Consider the following 17500-nt stretch of genomic DNA (forward strand, 5'->3'; position numbering starts at 1 on the left):
GATGAAAAGCCAATTGCAAGATCGGGACTGCCAGTGCACAATTGGCTAAACTTCCACGTGGTTCATGAAATGTGAAGAACACGTATATGGCAATAATGCCTGTGACGTCACGGAATGTGTAATAAGAAAAGGTGATCGTTAGAACATTGTGATCTGTTCATTTCACATTTACACACGAAGACGCTTGGGTGCGCTGTTGCCAAGTTTCACTTCCATGGTTCGAACAAGTGGTCCACGCGGAAGTTTTGCCAACTGTACCTACGGGTTGTTGTGTACGTTCACAGACTCGTGGGTTCTTCATTTGCGAAGAATGCACCGCTTTATGAATATTTTTCATTTGTTATATTTCCTCAAATGTTCAGTGTCATAATCAGAGTTCAGAGTTTGATGCGACAAAAGAATACAACGATTCTCACCTTTACCCGGATGACATTAAGTTTTCCATATTTAATCCTGGTTTTCTCCAGACGATTTGATTCACTTAAAGTGACACATTCGGGCCCTTCATCGATCGAGACCCCATTTCTTCTCGAGGTCTTCTCCCTGTAACTGAATAAAATTGCCTGAAGGCAAATAGAGGAAAATAATGCATGAGCCGCGTCATCGTACCAACGAGGTCAGTCATGACGTCATTTGTTTGTGCGTGAGTGTACATGTATGTGTGCGTGTGTGTGTGTGTATTTGCGTGCGTGTGTACTTGTATATATATTTGTGTGTGCATGGATGTGCGCGTGTGTTTACTTGTATTTGTATGTGTGTGTGTTTATGCATGTGTCCGTGTATGTATACTTGTGTTTGTGTATGTGATCATGCATGTCTGCGCGTATGTGTACTTGTGTTTGTGGGTGTGTGCTCATGCATACGTATGTGTATTTGTGTATGTGTGTGTGTGTGTTCATGCATTTGTGTTTGTGTGTGTGCACTTGTGTTTGTGCGTGTATGTGTACTTGTGTTTGTGTGTGTGATCATGCATGTGTACTTGTGTTTGCGTGTGTGTTCATGCATATGTGCGTGTATGTGTATTTGTGTGTGTGTATGTGTGTGTTTGTGTGTGTGTGATCATGCATGTGTGCGTATATATGTACTTGTGTTTGTGTGTTCATGCACATGTGCGTGTATGTGTATTTGTGTGTGTGTTCATACATGTGTGAATGTGTACATGTGTGTGTGTGTTCATGCATGTGTGTGTGTACTTGTGTTTGTGTGTGTGCTTTTGTGTATATGTGTTAATGCATATGTGCGTGTATGTGTACTTGTGTTTGTGCTTTTGTGTATACGTGTTAATGCATATGTGCGGGTATGTGCACTTGTGTTTGAGTGTGTTTGTGTGTGTGTTGACGAGGACCTTTGGGCCCTGATTCCACGAATTCGTATCAGGACGTGTTATAAGTGTATACATCCACCGTGTAATGAAATTTGCTTATAAGCAGATTTTGTATCACGCAGAGCGTATTGCGTTTTTTCCAACGCCCTTATTAACGCTCTTATCACGCACAAATAAATAAAATCGCCCGGCGGCGGCCATTGTGAGATGATGCGAACCACCCGGTACAGAAGGGGTTTATTGACGTGGGATCCCGTACATCTGAGTGAAATAGCTTGGTGTGCGATGGGACTAATTTAACAAGCATTTCCTGGTACGGAATTAGTCTATGGTATTAGGCAAAGTCACACACACACACACACGTACACACACGTACACATACACGCACGTACACATACGCGCACGTACACATACACACAAACACACACAAGTGTGTGTGTACAGGTACACACACACACACACATACACACACACACAAGTACAGACACATGTGCGCAAGTACAAGTACACACACACACACAAGTACAGACACATGTACACAAGTACAGGCACACACACACACACACGCAAACACACACACACACACACACACACACACACACACACACACACACACACACACACACACACAAGTAATACACAGACAAAAGCACACACACACACACACACACACACACACACACACACACACACACACACACACACACACACACACACACACACACACACAAGTAATACACAGACAAAAGCACACACACACACACACACACACACACACACACACACACGCAAACACACACACACACACACACACAAGTAATACACAGACAAAAGCACACACACACACACACACAGACACACACACACACACACACACACACGTGCACACGTGCAGTCACTTCCTCGGTCAATAAGATAAGCGCCGCATGCAATACCAGTCAGAGCACATGCGGTGCCACTGTCCCCGCACACACACACACACTGTCTTCTTGACGGTTTGGACTCTCTTTCTATATTGTTCTCTCTCTCTCTCTCTCTCTCTCTCTCTCTCTCTCTCTCTCTCTCTCTCTCTCTCTCTCTCTCTCTCTCTCTCTCTCTCTCTTCCCTCTCTCTCTTTCTTTCTCTTGTGCACTCTCCCTTCTCCCTGTGTCTCTCCCTTTTTCCCTCACTCTCTCCCTCCCTCCCTTCCTCCCTCCCTCCCTCCTCTTTCTCTCCTCTCTGCTCTCTCTCTCTCTGTTCTCTCTCTCTCTCTCTCTCTCTCTCTCTCTCTCTCTCTCTCTCTCTCTCTCTCTCTCTCTCTCTTCCCCGTACCTCTCATTCTCTCTCCCTCTTGTCTCTTGTCTCCTGTTGCGCCCTCTACTTGTCTTCGTTACTCTCTTTCTTCATCAACTTCCCTTTTTGCCCTAAGTACCCGAGTCGTGATAGACAGCTACTACACTCCCGGATGAGAGCTCAGGGATCACAAAATCTTTGGTGACATAACACAGACAGAACGCCCATTCCTCAGCACAATGGTGACAGTAACAACTCTCATTATCAAGAAGCTTTCACGTCTTGTGTGAAACTCTAACCTGGATATGGCAGGTCTTGTAACTAACCACTACAACAGAAAACCCCATGTGTGTGTGTGTATATGTGTCTGTTTTCGTGTGTTTGTATCTACGCACATATATCATGACTGTTCCATGTCTCCAGCCCCCCTTATGTCTTTATTTTCTCTCCATGTGAACAGCATTATCGCCCTTTTTCCCGATCCCTCCCATCCCGTCCAGCCTATCACGCACACGTCCTCGGATCCGCTCTTGCCATCCTCCTCGGCTTTCTTCTTCTTCTTCTTCTTCTTCTTATCCTTTTTCCTCTTCTTCTTCTTCTTCCTCTTTATCTTCTTCCTCTTGTTCTTTCCCTTCTTTCTTCCTCTTCTTTTTTTCTTCTTTTTCTTCTATTTTCTTCATCTTTTTTCTTCTTCGTCGTCTTCTTCGTCTTCCTCCTCCTCTTCTTCGTCTTCTCCCCCTTCATCTTTTTCCTCTTCTTCTTCCTCTTCTTTTTCGTATCCTTTTTTTCCCTTCTTATTCTTTTTTTCTTCTTCCTCAGCTTCTTTTTCTTCTCTTCTTCTTCCTCTTCTTTTTTATCTTCTTCCTTTTCTTATTCTTCTTCCTCTTCTTTCATCTTTTTCGTCTTCTTCCTTTTCTTCTTTTCTTTCTCTTCTTCTTCGTGGTTTGCGAAGCTGTTACCCGCCCGTACCTCAGCCTTGTAGGTGGTCCGGAACTGTTCGGAGATCATGAACGAAGGAGGATACGGTATGTCCACGGTATGACACGATACCCGGAGGAAGCTAAGGTTACCTCAGGTCCGAGGTCAGCAACGGTTTTGAGGGCCATGGCTCGTAGTGGATGCACTTCCTCACCTTTGCACCGTGGTCAGGATTCGAACACACGCCCAAAATCCCCAAGCGCGCTACCATTGTGCCATGGCGGGCCCCTGTTCTCGGGTCTTTTGGTCACTTCTATCGATTTGTCCGCTTCACCGGAGGAGGCCGATAGGGCCGTTCTCGAATATCCTTTCCATCATACAAGTCATCGTCGTGTTCGCTTCGAGTCGCGTGATTGGACTATAAATTCACGCACAATTTTTATACACACAAGCACGCGCGCAAATATACGCACACATAGATGCATACACATATTCACATGTACACACGCGCGCGCACACACACACACACACACACACACACACACACACACACACACACACACACACATACATGCATACACACACACACACTGAGATACAGGCATACACACAGATACATGCATACACACACGCAGATACATACACGCATACACACACAGATACACACACGCACACACACGTGTACATGCATACACACACACACTCAGATACATTATACACACAGATACATGCATACACACACGCAGATACATACACGCAAACACACACACAGATACACACACACACACACACACACACAAAGATACATATACGCATACACACACACACGCACACAAATACACACACATACACACACACACAGATACACACACACACAGATACACACACACACACACACACAGATACATACACACATACGCATACACACACACACACACACACACACACACACACACACACACACACACACACACACACACACACACACACACACAGATGCATACATACACAAACACACACACAGATACATACACGCATACACACACACAGTCACACACATACACGCGCACATACACATATACCTAGGAGATACGAGACTTTGACTTTATGAGCCTTCCTTACGGACTTTGGGAAAGATTGTCTCCAACATCCCCCACCCCTCTCCTTCTCCCCCACTTTCTGCAGTATTGAAGGATATTTCAAAGAAAGGACCGGGTTTCGCTTTCAATTTGGAAAGTTTGAACTTTTAAACAGACGGACCTAATTTGGCCGGTCAAAAAGAAAGAATTTTTTTTTGGAAGCAAATCCAGTTTGGCGCCCTGTCGCTCTCTCTCTCTTTCTCGATCTCTCCCTCTCATTCTCTCTTTCTTTCTCTCGCTCTCACTCTCTCTTTGGCTCTTTCTGTTTCTAGACCTCTCTTCCTCTTTTTATTTTCCCTTGACCTCTTCTTTAGGAGTTTGATCTTCTTCGTGAGGTCGGGGTAGGAGGAGGAGGAGGATGAGGAGGAGGAGGAGGAGGAAAGACTTCCGTCTTAAAGGGTCTCACGTTCGCCTGATTAAAGTCGTCTGGCCTTCGCCAAGGTAGTCCCAACCTTAGCCCTTTGTGTTAGGACCTCAAGGTCAAGCAGAAGTCACGGGGAGCTGGTGGATAAGACGGTTCACCGACCGGTGGGGAAGCTTGTATGGGCAAATTAAAAAATAAAAAAAATCATCTTGTTCTTCTTATTCTTTTTCCTTTTTATGTACTGTGTCTTGTTGCATTGCTTCTGACCCTTCTGGGCAGGAGACAGGGATGACCCCTCATCCACGAAGAGCTAAGCTTAGATGGGAGTGGAATGAGTGAGAGTGGGTGCGTACCTTTAGTTTGGCTACCTCTCGTATAAGGGGGGAAAAGCTTCAGTGTGTGTGTATATATATATATATATATATATATATATATATATATATATATATATATATATATATATATATATATATATATATATATATATATATATATATATATATATATATATATATATATATATATATATATAAAGTGCCAAAGTTCCCCATTTTGAGGCCAGATGCTCGGCAATCCGACCCCCCAACACCTTCCTTCCCGGATCTGGAATGTACCAGAAATCAGGGAGGGCAGATGAGGGGGAGAGAGGGGGGAGCCCCTCTTGGGGCTTTCGTGGCTCAGGAGGCGTCGTCGTCGTCATCATCATCGTCATTATTTTCTATTTTTTATTATCATTATTATTATTATTATTATTATTATTATCATTATTATTATTATTATTGTTATTTTAATTTTTATGGTCATTTAATTATATTATTATTATATGTTATTGTTATTACTATCATATAATCATTATTGTCACTTAATATGATTTTTATTATTATTATATTTATTATTGTTTGTTTTATTATTGTCATTGTTTTCAACATTAACAGTACTATTATTGTTATTGACATTTGATATTATTATTACTGTTATTGATATTATTATTATTGATTTTATTATTGTTATAACTATTATTATTATTACTATTATTGTTGTTGTTATTGTTTCTCATTATTATTTCTTATTATTGTTTCTTTCATCATCATACGATTATTTCGTTGCGAACGAACGCCTGATCTTGTGACCGGTGCGCTGGTGACACAGTAAGCTTTATTTATTCATTGCCCGAGTGGTTCTCCTCCTTTATTGGATTTCCCCCTCGCATTCCTGCACGCACGGATGCGGTTCCTCCTTGTCGTTAGGTGATTTTATTACTGTCATCGAGTCTGAGTTCACCTGAAGATATACGTATATATATATATATATATATATATATATATATATATATATATATATATATATATATATATATATTTATATATATATATATATATATATATATATATATATATATATATATTAATGTATGGAGAAAGATGAACCAGTTGCTTGCTACAACTGACAAGGTTTTACCCTACCATGGGTTTGTCACGTCCCACTTCGTTGGAGTGGGAGGGTGAGGTGGTCAGGACAAAGTACAGAAAATCTTAATTGTTCTTAGTTTGCTTGTTTAACTTTAATTGACATAATTAACCTTCTTCAAAGTGGATAATAACACCGTCTGGCGGCACAACGAAAGGTATACAGTGAGGCACGGTACCAAAGAGGTTACGAAGATGAGAGAGGAGAGAGCGAGTTCTGAGTATAGAGGAGGAGGAGGAGGAGGAGGAGTACCCCGGGGATCAAAGAAGGACCTTTAGATCCGATCGGGGAGCGAAAGTTGGTCTCCAAGTTGGGGAGAAGTAACCCGAAAGCCCCCGTGAGACGTTGACAACTTTTGTTATTACTTGCAAGTAATCCGAAGGAGGGAAAGGAGGCCAGGCACTGATCTTCGATGTAGAGAGGCTACGGGGTCCTTCCTAGACGAATAGAATCGCGTGGTGTTGCAGAAAAGGGTTGAACAAGATTTTCATCAATTAACTCGCTTTGATTCGGTTTAATGTACCGAACTCCCCCTTATCAGGAAGTTAGGGCGGTGCCCCTTACAGAGGACTTTGTAGCGTGGAAATGAATGAACCATGCCCTTGGTCCAACTCGCTGGCGGCTGATTTGAAATCCCCTCACTTCGTCCTCCGGTGTAAGAAACGACGTTCTAACCCGCTCGGCCATCGAGCATCCTTTACTTAATGAATTGCTATATTCATTAATAATCGGACTTCATAATGAACCAAAAGGTCTTTTGCCATTGTACTGTAATTCTTTGTTTGCTGCTCATCGTTCTTGAAAAAAGTGCGGGGGGGGGATTCTGGGATACTGAAGGGTCCAAGAGGTGGGGGAGGGTTAAAGGGGCGCCTCCCTCTCCCCCCCCCCTTCAATGTTAGAATCTGGGAGACCACGGGTGCCTGCGCGTTCCCGGAGGGAGGGGGGGGAGGACCCTGCTGCAGACGTGGAGGACAAATTTATCCTGTCGGGTGGCACAATCGATTTTCAGAAATTTCGAGGAATTGGGGCTGGGGACGCCCTGGCAAGACGACACGGATACCTGAGAGAGTGAGTGGGTGAGTGATTAGACCACCTTATTCGTCTTCTTTTTATTCGTGTTCTTCGTCGTCTTCTTGTTTCCATTCACCTTCATCTTCTTCATCGTTTTCTCTTTCTTCTTGGTCTTCTTCGTCTTATATTTTTTCGTCTTCATCTGCTTCTTTGTCATCTTGGTCTTCATCTTCTTTTTATCCGCCTTCTTCGTCTTCTTCTTATTCGTCTTCTTGGTCTTCTTCGTCCTCTTCGTCTTCTTAATTTTTTTCGTTTTCGTCTTTGTCTTCCTCGTCTTCTTGTTCTTATTTTCTTCCTTCATCTTCTTTGTCTTCTTGCTCTTCTCTTTATTCGTCTTCCTCTTCCTAATCACGTGGAAGACCATGTAGGTTTCTGCTGGGCCAGACGCCAGACGAATTTATTCAGTAAACGGGATAAGTTGAGGACACATTCGGACAAAGTCTGGCTCTCTCTACTTCATGTCTGTTCCCATAATTCATAGCTTTCGAAAATCGAGAAACACGGCGGCCATTTCCCTCTCCCCCTCCCCCCTTCCCGCAACTGCATATATGATTTGTGAAGTTCTTGTTTGAACAAAGCTGCTGGACTCGATGCTCTCGCCTGTAATGAAATACAGAGAACTATGGAACAGTGGCGCTTGGGCTGCTGCTTTGGAGTGCTTCTCTCTCTATCTCTCTCTCCCTCTTCCTCTCCCTCTTTCTCTCTATCTCTCTCTCCCTCACATACACACACACACACACACACACACACACACACACACACACACACACACACGACTCGAAGGCGCAGTGGTAGCGTCCGCAACAGCTGCTATAGCGATCCGAGTTCAAATCCCGCCCAGGGCTGAAATAATTTCAGTATCGCTGCGCTGCGAGCCAACTCTCGTGGGCGGGGAGTTGGGTGTTTGTGTGCGTGTAAGGTCGCAGCATTACCCATAGAATGGTCATACATGAGCTTTGAGCTCTCTTCCCTTGAGGGTAAAAATTGTCGATCACGAGTCCAACACATGCTCCAAGACCATGGTGAATCACACACACACACACACACACACACACACACACACACACACACACACACACACACACACACACACACACACACACACACACACATACAGTATATGTAATATATGTGTATATATATATATATATATATATATATATATATATATATATATATATATACACTATGTGTGTTGTGCATGCGTGCATAAAAGCTCGACGTAATAAAAACTTGTAGCGCCTCTATTAGTGTGTGTGTGTGTGTGTGTGTGTGTGTGCGCGCGCGCGTGCGTGTAAAAAAAATTAATTACAAGACAACACCACTAAAGTCCGGGTTTGTTGATGTTATTGAGATTAGCAGCGGGACCGCATCTGCCTTCAAATTGACGCCTCGAGTTGTCGAAGTTGGATGTCTTCCAAGGAAGTTGGCCAGTTTCTTAAGAAGAAATACTTAGTAGAGCAGTATGAGCATGTGTGTGTGCACGTGTGTGTGCACGTGTGTGTGTGTGTGTGTGTATTTGTTTATTTAGATTTACTGTCCACTTGAAAGCGGGGTACAAGTTTCATCTAGACAAAATTAATATTTCACGCATTTATTACTTCCTGTTTTTATTTATTTATTTTTATTTTATTGATTTTTTTATTTTTTTATTTTTTTATTGTTATTATTTTTTACCGGACACAGAGACTTCTGACAGCCATAAAATTGTTGAGCGTGTCCGGAGATAAAGAAAAAGGAAGAGAAGAAGAAAAAAAAAAAGGAGTAAAAAAGCGGACTGAGTTTCTTTTGAAGGATATCAGATTTCTCGTTGCGATTGTGGCAGTTTGTGTTTTTATACAACATTCTTTGACCTCTCTCTCTCCTCATCCCCCTCCTCTCCCTCTTCCCTCCTCTCCCTCTTCCCTCCTCTCCCTCTTCCCTCCTCTTCCTCTCCTCCCCTCCTCTCCCTCTTCCCTCCTCTCCCTCTTCCCTCCTCTTCCTCTCCTCCCCTCCTCTCCCTCTCCTCCCCTCCTCTCCCTCTTCCCTCCTCTTCCTCTCCTCCCCTCCTCTCCCTCTTCCTCCCCTCCTCTCCCTCTTCCTTCCCTCCTCTCCCTCTTCCTTCCCTCCTCTCCCTCTTCCTTCCCTCCTCTCCCTCGCCCCCTTTCCTTCTACCTCCTACTGCTCCTATTTTTTCTTCTCCTCTTCTTTCTCCTCGTGCCTCTCCTCCATCTTGTTTTCCTTCTCTTTCTTTTTCATCTCCTACCTCTCCTCCTTCTGCTTCTCTGCTTCTCCTCCTCCTCCTCCTCCTCTTTCTCCTCCTCTTCCTCCTCCTCCTCTTCCTCCTCTTTCCCCTCGTACCTCTCCGCCTTATTTATTTACCTTCTCTTCTTACTCCTATTCTCCCCCCTCCTCTTCCTCCTCCTCCTCCTCCTCTTCCTCCTCCTCCTCTTCCTCCTCCTTTTTCTTCTCTTTCTCCTAATCCTGCTCCTCCTCCTCCTCCTTCCTCCATCTTCTCCTCCTCTTCTTTCTCCTCTTTCTGCTCCTCCTCCTACCTCTGCTTCTCCTCCTCCTTCTCTCCCTCTTTGTTTTCCCTGTCCTTCTCCTCTTAATTCTATCTTCTCTTCCTACTCCATCTCCTTGTCTTCCTCTTTGTTTTCCCTACCCTCCTCCTCCTCCTCCTCCTCCTCTTCCAATTCCTCTTCCTCCTTTGTTGGGACTAGAAGTGAATACCCACATATACACTTGGCGAGACGGAAGCTTAGAGCTATGGCTATAAACGCCATAGAAGAATGACGTCACAAAACTGACGTCACGGAGAAAGTACGTCATAAAAAAAGGCATAAGCTTCCCTATTCTTTTGTCATTGGGGCCTGAAGGTATCGGGGACCACGGAACACCCAACGTACCTTTTAGAATGGAGTATGCCTCGATGTGTTTGCTCCTCCTGGTTCCTCTACTTATGTGAAGTTGGTAGTTCCTGGATATTTTCACATTGGTACTGAATAAAATCGTCTGGCATATCCCCCCCCCTCTCTCTCTCTCTCTCTCTCTCTCTCTCTCTCTCTCTCTCTCTCTCTCTCTCTCTCTCTCTCTCTCTCTCTCTGTCTCTTTCTCTCTTCTCTCTCCAATTTCTTTCCGTTTGGATTAGTTCAATACTAATATATTCTACGCCAGTTGCCACCTGCTCTATCAAATTTCCATTTTGGCAAGAAATTGAATTTGGAATTAAATTTGTTCTGCTACTCTTGCTCAAGGGCTTTAACAAGGGTGATGCAGACAAGGTCATCATATTAAGACAACAGGGCTGGACTCACATTAATGGATCTAAATTGAACAATTTAAATTTAAGAAGGAAATAGGCAAGAATTGGTTTACCAATGGAATGGTTAACGAATGGAATAGACTTAGTTACCTTGTGTTGAGCGTTGAAACTATCGTTTGTTTTAAAAGAAGATTAGATAACCTTATGGGAATGATAGATGGTAATGGACATGGAACTTTCCAGCGTAGGCCTTATGGTCTCTGGCAGTCTTCTTTCATTCTTATGTTCTCATGTTCTCAAGAAGTCCGGGAGAAGGACTTCCCTCACATTTTACGATGAAGCTCACGATCACAAAAAAATTTATGAATCTGATCCCAGGAGACCATCCCCCTACAACCGCTGTTAAAAGTCTTTAACCATTGTGTGGCTTCCAGGGCGTGAGCTACAGAGTGTTTCATGTGTTTGTGTACACAAAGGATACGATCCCATACAACCGCTGTCAAAAGTCTCGAACTATTGCGTGGTTTCCAGAGCGTGAAGCTAATGTTTGCTACAGAGTGTTTCATGTGTTTGTGTACACAAAGGAATACATTATGAAGTGAATATTGTATGTCAACTCTCCTAGCATTTTGAGTAGGGAGTCCATTTCCCATAGGGGGGACTCCATTTCCTGTCTCACACCGTCAACTAGAACAAAATTATATCATGTTGGGTCAGTTGTAAGCCGTTCGGGGTCTCCGTGGACTTCTTAATGGGAGTTGGTGGTTACTTAGTGATTATTCAGTGTTGAAAGGGGATAATTTCCCGGAAGCTAAAGAACAGTAATGCATAAGTATACATGGAATGGGCTTGAGATATGTTTTACCATTTTGCTACGGAACGTGGTACTTCCTAGTCTAATAATATCACCTGGCGACAGCTAGAATGAATTACTTAGTCGTAAAACGCAGCGACAGGGTGAAGAATATGGCCAGCGGTTTTGGGTCTGAGGAGGAATAGAAGTAGCCTCCCCAGGCCAGCTCCCCACCCCTCCAGACAAGAACATTGGGCCTGAGCATTGATACTTTATATGCATAGCCTTGTGGATGTCCTACTCAAGGAAGACTGAGAATGGGCGAGAATACAAGGAGGGGGTGGAGTATAGAAGATGGGAGGGGTAGAAGTGGGCGCCTGACCGGGATAGGTGGAGGTTGCCGCTTGTGGTTGTAGGTCGCAGGTGATGATGCAACGAATAGGTTCCAATCTTGGGTGAGCGAATTCTGGAGAGGGAAGATGGAGAGGAGAGAATGGGTGGGAGAGAGAAGAGCGGACAGATGGCTTGAGGTACAATGAGACACTGGGAACTGCGATGCCCCATATCTCATCCCAAAGCGTTTCCAGTGGTGATAACATTAAGGCGTCTTTGTCGAGGTTTATCCCCTATTCTGACTGTATTTAGTGCGTCACTATGATTAAGGGGTTTATGCGAAAGTAAAGAAGAACCGATGAACTCACGCCTGGAGACGCTTAGCGTCTCCCGAGGTCGTTATCCCGTCAAGCACGAGCGAAACCCGCCCGAATTGAGAGTAATTGTATCCAGAACACATCAGATATGTGGCTTTTTTCCGGTTTCGGCGACTTCATTGTCCTTTTTGGCTGGTGTTTGGGAGGAAGGCCGGGTGCAGGATGGACCGCTTCGAGTGATATTGTCCCGTGATTGCGCCAATTCAGATTCAGAATTCCGTCATATTGCATTCATTATGTTTATGAATATTAACACATGTTCTACCTATTTGCTGACACGTCTGCAGCATGTGTGCGCGCGTGTTTGTGTGTGTATGTATGCTTGTGTGAACACGTACATTCATACTGAAAGCCCTTTCCCCCATTTAAGGGGGGTGGCCGAGCTATAACGTGCTTCCACATCGTAAATACATAAAATCCATTGAACCGCCCCTCCTATCGACCCTAGCGATGAAGGATCGCCCCGTCTCCCGCTACACACTGTGTGTGTTTGTGTGTGTGTGTGTGTGTGATTGTGTGTGTGTGTGTGTGATTGTGTGTATTGTTGTGTGTGTGTGTGTGTGTGTGTGTGTGTGTGTGTGCTCGTGTGTGTGAATCACCATTGTCTTGGATCACGTGTTGGACTCCTGATCGACAGTTTTTACCCTCCCGGAAGAGAACTCAAAGCTCATGTATGACCGATCTATGTGTAATGCTGTGACCTCACGCGCACATACACCCTCAACTCCCCGCCAACGAGAGTTGGAGTAACGACTCGCAGCACAGCGAGGCTAAAGTTATTTCAGCCCTGGGCGGGATTCGAACCCGGGCCGCTGTAGTGGCGGCCGCGAATACTATCACTGCACCATCGAGTCGTGTGTGTGTGTGTGTGTTTTTAGATGATGAGGCACACATACTGAATCATTATGTATATGAATATATTCCTATACTTACTGACCATCACCCTAGCGTTTCTTTCTCATTCGGCTCTCATATCAATTGCCAATTTATCCTGGACGCATGTCAGCACCTTTGTTCTACGTAAGGAACATCTGAGAGCGCCACAGTGCCCATAAGGACGCTATTCCTCTGATTTCAGCCCCGCTGTCGGGAGTGGAACTTGGAATTCCGAGATTGGGAATGGGAATTCAGTGATTGGGGATATCCTGGGAATGGGGATGCTGTGATTGGAAGTATGCCTGGAATGGGAATGTGGCATGGAGCAGGAGACCTTTCCAGGCCCTTTTCGAACCGATGGGTGGGAATCAAAACAAAATTGGGAATTGGAATAGGAAATGGGTCACGAATATTTAGGGAGATTGTACATAATAATGGTGTTCAATGGCCGACAGGGGACCATTTGTTCTATGAGAAGGACAGAAGCTGAATAGGAAAGAAAAAGAAACATATAATTCATATTATATATATATATATATATATATATATATATGTATAATATATGTATATGTATATACATATATAGATTGTATATATATATACATATATATATATATATATGTATATTATATATATATATACATATATATATAATATGTATGTAATATATACATATGTATAAATATATATATATATATATATGTAATATATATATATATGTATATATATATATATATATATATATACATGTATATATGTAATGGTTATTCTAATCAAGACTTTGATAGTGTAACTAAGGATTTACTAGAACGCAAACTTGCTGTGAAAACACCGGACCAAGCCAAGACCGTTACTGTATTTTACAAGAATATTTATTGTAGTTCGTACCGCCAAGATGAGAAACACATGAAAGACATCATACATAGAAACTGTAAGCCAATAGGTGATTATGATAACTTAAAAGTTATTATATTCTATGACAACCCCCGTACCTGTTCCCTTGTTGTGAAAAACAATCTGTCTGGCAATGGCGGCATATTATCGAGAACTAATATCATATATGAATATCACTGTACTTCTGGGGACTGCGCACCCCGTAATTCCTCATATATTGGGTTCACGACATGCCAACTGAGTAGACGGTTGTCCCTACATTTACAACAAGGAGCAATTAAACAACACCACCTCCAATACCACCAGGCTTTAATCGATAGGAAGACAATCGTGGATAACACCAGGATAGTTGCACACTGTGCCAAAATTAAGGAACTAAAAATGCTTGAAGCCATCCATATTAGGGAGAGAGCTCCAATTATTAACATTCAATGTAATATGATTTCTGCCATCCCGCTATTTAATTCTTCCACGAGATTTGGAGCCCAACAACAGCAACACCCACCTCCTTCCTCTCCCCCTCCCCCTCCTACACCTCACCAACCCCCACATGACCAGCGTCGTGCCCCAGCGAGAAGACCTACCTTACCTGACTCCCCCCCTCTCCCTCCTCCTCCCCCTCCCCCTCCAAGACGTAGTGTCCGGCTACGTAGCGTGTCACGACCCATGCACCGTTCCCAAGCGGCCCATATTTAAACCCATGTTGTATGTACACCATTGTCAATTGTGAATCATGTAGCTTTGAAAATTGTGACTTTTCTCTTGTAACTATTCTGAAGATGACTCCCTGAAGTCGAAACGTAAATTAAATATGGAAGACTATGGAAGGCTTGTATTTGCCCACCCTCCTGAAATGAGACCTACTGTGAGGAAAATTGAAAATCTCAGTAAGAAGATTAACCAGTGCCAAAATGCTGTCGTGTTTAACTCAGTGTGTATTAGTGAGAATCTGCGCCCTAAATATACAATATATATATATATATATATATATATATATATATATATATATATATATATATATATATATATATATATATATATATTCAACAGAAGTAGCTGCTATGGCTCCTAGAAGAATATTTAGTCAACCTCTTTAGCGTGGCGCTAGACAATTTTATTGAGTTCAGGGACGGAACCCGACCAGAAAAGGGCCTCTGTGGGCACAGAACCCCTCTCTCATGCTGAGGGAGGCCATGTGGCACAGGAGTCGCCATAACCTGAATAGAATCGCCAGACGCCAATAAGGGATTTTGAATGAAAAGTCGATATAATGATGGGTTCGACTCTGGCTCTCTCTCTCTCTCTCTCTCTCTCTCTCTCTCTCTCTCTCTCTCTCTCTCTCTCTCTCTCTCTCTCTCTCTCTCTCTCTCTCTCTCTCTCTCACCCTCACTTTCTCTCTCACTCTCACTTTCTCATCCTCACTCTCTCTCTCTTTCTCTTCCTCCCTCCCTCTCTCACCCTCATTTTTTCTCTCTCAATCTCACTTTCTCCCTGTCTCTCTCACTCACTCTCTCTCACTCTCACTCTCTCATCCTCAGTCTCCATTTCTCGCCCTCTCTTTATCTTCCCTCTCCCTCCCTCCCTCCCTGTCTCTCGCCCTCTCTTTAGTGTTCGCCGGGTGATTCTAATCACGTTATTCACGGGTTAAAGAAGACGTGCCGAATTGAAAGTTGAAATTGATTGACTTGGAGTGGAGTTGGGATGATGTCAATCCCAGCCTCTCGTAATGGACGAATTGATCATGACGGGCCCAGAGGTTCCCTCCGCCCCCCCCCTAGCTGAATAAAATTGCTTGGTGTTAACAAGAATAAAATATTTAAAGTGGTTTTATGGCTTTAGACGAATCGTTGTTGTTGTTGTTGTTGTTCCCTAGACTGTCTGGCCGAGCAGTCCCGTCTCCCTGAGATTGGAAAGGTGTTTCCCCACAAATCCTTTGTAGAGTATATGCCGTGTTATTGGCATGTGTAACTGTGTACAATGCACACTTCCATAATGTGTTGTATGGTATGGCATGAAGTGTTACATCCTGGAGAGTCAGTGATCTGTGATGCTGCCATCCAGCCATCTCTGGAAAGTGAGAAGGGCTGGATGGAGGCCGCACCGCACCCTGGCCAGGTGGACTCTGTCCTCCCGGGGGGAGAGTGGATTCAGAGGGATGGATATCAGGGGGTCAGGTATGCAGCAGTGTGTCATCTTTCAAAAGGGAATTCGTTAGTAGAGTTGTTATCCCTTTCGCAAGCCCAGACCTTGTCCCTCGCCTCGGCTGAATAAAATCGCCTGACGTCAGCTGGTACAAAAACTCAAGTCTTTGTGGGACGGTGCTGTGTCTTTTTTTTTTTTTTTCTTCTTTCTTTCTCTCTCCCTTCTAATATCATTTCTTTCGTCTTTCATCTCTTCCTTCTTTTTCGCTTGATCCTCCTCTCCCCACCCCTGTCTCTCGCTGTAGTTCTCTTCCCCTTTCTCTCTCTCTCTTTTTCACTTTCTATCTATCTTTCCCCGTGCCTACTTCCTTCCTTCTCCTCTTCCTCTTTCTCTCTCTCTCTCTCTCTCTCTCTCTCTCTCTCTCGCCGTCTCCCTCCCTGTATCTCTCACTCTCCAGGACGGATCGGACAATACAATTATTTTGACGTGATGAGATTAATTCGGTTTTCGGGGAGCGGGGCGTGGAGGTGGTGGGGGTGGGGGGAAGAGTCGGTTTTGAGAATTTTCTAATTTTTTTCCTCTTGGCTTTGCTGAGGAAGATAAACGAATTTCTTGGATAAACAGCGTAAATCAAGGTTGGCTGTCAGAGGGGATTTTGTTAACCTTTTCCATAACGAGCGGTTAGGGTGTAGGGGGAAAGGGGGTTAAGGGCGCCACGAAGATGAATAGAGTAGTCGGGTGCCAACCAAGACGAGAGAGAGAGAGAGAGAGAACCATTCAGCACGGAAGGGGTTAAATAACATTAACAAAGATTAAGCGTAAACCCTTTTCTTATCTGGCTGCGGCCAGGATAAAATGTTAAGTGTATGGGGGTTAGGTTCTAACCCCTTGTGTTGTGAAGAGGCTAAATATAACCCCTTCAGATGTAAGGGGGTTTAGCTGAGTTCGAGTGAAATTATCTATTTAACCAAGTAAATCCCGTTTCACCGCTACTGACCCCCATATATATATACATATATATATATATATATATATATATATATATATATATATATATATATGTATGTGTGTGTGTGTGTGTGTGTGTGTGTGTGTGTGTGTGTGTGTGTGTGTGTACGTGAACCAGGACAAAATATCCCAAGAGCGTCATGATGAAAAATCTTTTTATGTTACACCAGTGTGTGGTGTCGTAGGGGGAGGAGGAGGAGGAGGGAAAGAGGAGGGTGTGCCCCCAGGGATCTGAACCCCTCCCTCCCCCATCTCCTCGATTCCGCGTAGACTGCATC

General features: G+C 43.8%; 2 protein-coding genes across 4 annotated transcripts in view; both read left to right on the forward strand.

Moving 5' to 3' along the window:
* The window catches only part of LOC143025326 (BTB/POZ domain-containing protein KCTD20-like), a 328555-nt gene that overhangs the window by 223968 nt on the left and 87087 nt on the right, over positions 1–17500 (forward strand). The gene's annotated exons all lie outside the window — the stretch shown is intronic.
* The window catches only part of LOC143025328 (uncharacterized), a 210325-nt gene that overhangs the window by 190253 nt on the left and 2572 nt on the right, over positions 1–17500 (forward strand). The gene's annotated exons all lie outside the window — the stretch shown is intronic.

Source organism: Oratosquilla oratoria, chromosome 5 (genome assembly GCF_046742065.1).
Source record: "Oratosquilla oratoria isolate Oo_2021 chromosome 5, ASM4674206v1, whole genome shotgun sequence".
In the NCBI taxonomy this organism is placed as follows: Eukaryota; Metazoa; Arthropoda; class Malacostraca; order Stomatopoda; family Squillidae; genus Oratosquilla; species Oratosquilla oratoria.